Source organism: Sparus aurata, chromosome 18, assembly GCF_900880675.1.
Source record: "Sparus aurata chromosome 18, fSpaAur1.1, whole genome shotgun sequence".
NCBI classification, from domain to species: Eukaryota; Metazoa; Chordata; class Actinopteri; order Spariformes; family Sparidae; genus Sparus; species Sparus aurata.
Genome location: NC_044204.1, coordinates 24,453,389 through 24,458,175, shown reverse-complemented (window position 1 = coordinate 24,458,175; position 4,787 = coordinate 24,453,389).

Genomic DNA, 4,787 nt, shown 5'->3' with positions numbered 1-4,787 from the left:
CATAGGTCAAATTTGCAGGAAAGTTGTGGTAATTGGACAAAATTGCAGCGTCCAGATAATTCAAGTTAATTGTCTAACTTTGCATGATGTGCGATTGCACACCGTGAAATCCTGGAGGAACTGAAAAAGGATTCACACCACCTGATCAGTGCAAATACTATACTGAGATAAACACCTCTTCAAAGGCTCTGATAGGATGACCGCCTTATGTGGGTGGGAGCATTAATATCAAGTTTCTTCTCACTTGTCAATATAAGAGAAGTTTCACTTTTGGTTGTAGCATTGCCTCACTGATGTTGGGCCATTCATGATTTTGCATTTGGGTATGTAAACTACTTATGTGATACAATATTTTATAACACTGTAAGGCTCTATTTTTAATTGTTCTGTTTTCATCAAACATAGACCAAACAAAAGTGATGACAGGTGTAGCTGCTTTGCAAACCGATGTGCCTTGGGTAAATAAAGGTTGATAAGTAATTTAAAGAATCACACTAGTCCATTACTCAGTGAAGATCAAGGTATGGCTCAAATAAAGATAAACAGTAATGGGAAGTTTGTACTTTGAACTTTGAAATGTGATTTAATATTTCATACTGTAATACTTTTTGGGTTGTTTTGATCTTTTGTGTCTTTAGGAGATAAAAACAAAGATGGGGTCAGAACAGAGCACCTTGCGAAAGAAAGGCTACAGACCAGGAAATGAAACAAGATATCCTATTGTTGCTACAAAAGGGGATGAGAAATTTTTCATTAAAAAGATCAATTTACATCAGGTAAGACCTCTTGCTATCAAGATATTAAAAATATGTCTCAAATTCAACTAATTAAAAATATTTGTGTTTTGTTAGCACTAGGGTTGAGTGATGTATTTCAAATTGGCATATTACAATGTCTAAAATAAACAATATTTTGTTTCCCGAATTTGAGGAAACAAATATTAGTTACTGGCTTATTTGCTCACCACTATAGTCACTGCTGTTTCCAACTGACGGCAACCTGAAACTGTCTCACCCAGCAGAGAAAACTGTCTAATGTAGACTTAAAACAAAATCAGCTGGCTAGATATACTGAGAAAGCAAAGTGGTGGTAAGGTAAGGTAAGGTAACTTTATTTGTACCCGAGGGTAGATTTGGTTGCAGTTAAATAGAATGGTGGGGTGCCTTTCAAATCAAAAAGTTATGATGTTACAGACCTCAGTAGTTGATGGCTGTCAGCCACCGACATTTTTCACTGGCATAATCCTAGTTGGCACAAGGATGGAGCTTCTTTGACAGCCATGGTAATTACATGAGCTCTGAAGTAATAATGTTTTCATACCAAGCAATACAAGATCTTTTAGGAAACGATCTTTTATCAATTTCAATCAAATTTAGTCAAAAGAGCAATGATTAAGAAACAAAGATAAGCACCTGTTTTAAATGAAAGGAAACATTAATTTGCTTCTATTGATGAGTAAAATTATAAAAACAACTTTTTACATTCTCAATGATGTCTATATATAATTATTCTTTATTCCATCATTTCATTATATCAGTGTTAAGTATTTTTTAAGAAGTAGGGGGACAAAAATTCACCACATTATATTAATAGAGGATTACTGATTAGGAAACAAATTGTCAACTATTTTTCTCAATTGTGTTGACCATCAGCAGTAGCCCAAACCAGTAGCAATGTGGAAGGCTGAAGTAATACTGAATTAGCAGATGGAGTCAGGGCGATAGTATCCAAACAAAGTCCTCATCCTCTTTTTCCAGGGACAAAAAAATGTATGTAGTGTAATCGTAATGTACCCAGGAGAAGAGAGGCCACATTGAAACACAAACAAACAAAAGAAATTGTCAACAAACAAGAATTCCTGTTTGCTTTCATTTATGTGAATCAGCACAAGGTTTGATTTCAACTCAAATCTTTTTTGTAGTCATTTTTATTATTTACTTTTGCACACCACACTTTTCTGTTTTTTATTTTTAAAAATGTTTAAAAAACATGTATAATTTTCCTTCCACTTCACAATTATGCACCACTTTGTGTTGGTCTATCACATAAAACCCCATTAAAATACATTTACATTTGTGGTTGTAACATGACAAAACGTGGAAAAGTTCAAGGGGGGTGAATACTTTTGCAAGCCACTGTATGTCCATGCTTCATCATAGTTTGTTTCTTTTGAGGTGTCAAATAAATAATTTAAATGTGTATTGTTCCCTGTGTTTTTATCACAGAGCTCTATTGGGTGAAGAAAACACACTAAACTCCAGAAGACTATTAAGATCAAGAAATACTATGAAACATTACTGTTGCAATGACTTTTATGTTGGGCCCCTTTTTGATCTATATTGAGCCAGAACTATATCTCACAGAACCATTTTGCATTATCTGGTGCTAATTTGGTGTTAAAATGCACTAGAATACAGGAAATGGCATCTACTTAATTGAAAATGTTCTGGGGGAGGACCCCCAGACCACCTAGGGTTTTATTTCCTTCATACATCCATGTCTCTGTGTGTTCTTCACAGTCCAATGTTGAATCTACACAGTTCTCCTGGATGCTGATCCTAACTACAAATTAACTTGAGTAGTCTGTGTAGTTAATCTGTTTTAGGGCTATATAATGTGCCATTTGTATAACATATAAACATGTCTAAAGTGCCCTCCGCAACACACAGAACTTAGTGCCCTCTTCAGTGGCGAGAACGCGCTGTATGTGCCCTTTTTTTTCTTTTCACCCCTGCCCTTCAAAAAGTCTGTGCAAGCCACTGCTCGGCTCAAGCGTCTCATAGAGACACATGACTTGAAAGACGTGTGGAGGGGTTTTAATGGCAGGAATAGACAGTATACCTGGTCTCACTGCAGAGACAACACAATGTCTCTGGCCAGACTAGATCAGTCTTATTGTTTTTAAACATAATTTTAGTGTTTTTAAAAGCTGTGGTATCGTCCCGGCGGGTGTGTCGGATCACTGCTTGGTTCAGTGCAGTATTTTTATCCAGAATGTGAAGACATCCAGTGCCTACTGGCATGCTAACAGAGCTTTTTTAGAAGACCGTTCTTTCAGAGAGGCTTTCAGTTTTTTATGGCTTTCAGATAGGGAGAAGAAGTCCATGTTCACATCAGTGCAGAAGTGGTGGGACTTTAGGAATACTGTCATAAAGCAATTTTGTCAACAATATAATCGCAACATCACCAAGCAAATTAGCAGATCCCTTCAGGACCTGTATACTGAGGTACAGCACTTACTGAGCTGTATGGGAGATCAAGGGCATGTTGAAACCCTTAAAAGTAAAAAGGCTGCTATAGCCAACCTGTTGGGCATCACAGCACGGGAGCTTTGGTTCGGTCACGTTTTATGAACGCCTCCATGATGGACGCTCCTTCCAAGTTCTTTTTCAGCCTGGAGAGCAAGAATGGCCAGAGGAAGGTTATCCACTGCCTGCGCTCGGACAAAGGATCTTCACTCACCGAAGCCACCGAGATCCGAAGGCACACCACACGTTTTTATAGAGACCTTTTTAAAACTGAGTTAGTGGAGGATCTAGAGCTGGAATCAGCCTTCCTGGCTGACTTACCTCAAGTTGGGGAATCATCTGATTCCCTGTTGTCAGCTGACCTAACTCTGGATGAGCTTCATGTGGCCCTCATGAGCAGTGTTGGGCACGTTACTTTAAAAAAGTAATTAGTTATAGTTACTAATTACTTCTCCCAAAAAGTAACTGAGTTAGTAACGGAATTTCTCTACTATACAAATAATCAGTTACCAGGAAAAGTAACTATTGCGTTACTTTTACTTCTTCCCCCTTTTGAGCTCGGCAGTCATTTTAGCATCTCGGCATCAGTTCAGTCTGTGTCACAAGTTTTTGTGAAGCTGTTAGCGGAGCTCACGTTAGCCACACCTAGTCTGCTATCATCATCAACAGCGTCAGCAACAGAGTTTTTGGCCAGTGTTAGTTTTGTAGAAGCGTGTGCCACTGAGAGATGCTTCATTAGATCAGAGTTGCTTACAACGGACGTAGACAAAAGAGATTAAAGTAGTATCTGTACTTCCACTTTGAAAACGTTAACTTTCCCTCCGGACTCGCCATTGCAGCAGTTCACCTCTGCTAGTTTGTGTGTGTGAGGCTGTTGTGTGCGTGTGTGGTTTGTGTGTAAACTGAACATTGCCTCTGATTGGCTTAAGAACTCTCACTCAACATTAGAGAGCCAATCATCATCACTTATGCGGTTGTCTCGCCCCTCCCTCCTCCCTCACCGGAGGAAAAAAAAACAGCTCTGCAGCTCTGTTGGCTTAGAGCCGAGTCGGATGACAACAGCTTCAATGATCAGCTTCAGTTTGTAACGCGCCACATTTAATAGTCGGTAATGGTAATGGCGTTGTAACAATGGAAATAGTAATTAGTTAGATTACCTGTTACTGAAAAAAGTAACGCCGTTAGTAACGGCTTTTATTCTAACGCCGTTATTCCCAACACTGCACATGAGCCTGGCTAATGGCAAGGCTCCAGGTATCGATGGGATCCCAGTCGACTTTTATAAGGCTTTCTGGTCGGTCGTGGGTGAGGACATGTTGGAGGTGTTCTGGGAGAGTTTTAGGAGTGGACTTTTACCTCAGAGCTGTAGGAGGGCTGTGATCACTCTGCTCCCAAAGAAAGGAGACCTCCAGGACCTGAAGAACTGGAGGCCAGTCTCTTTGCTCTGTGGGAATTACAATGTCCTGTCGAAGGCTCTGGCTTTGACACTCAGGGAAATGATGGCTGAAGTAGTTCATGTTGATCAGACCTACTGTGTGC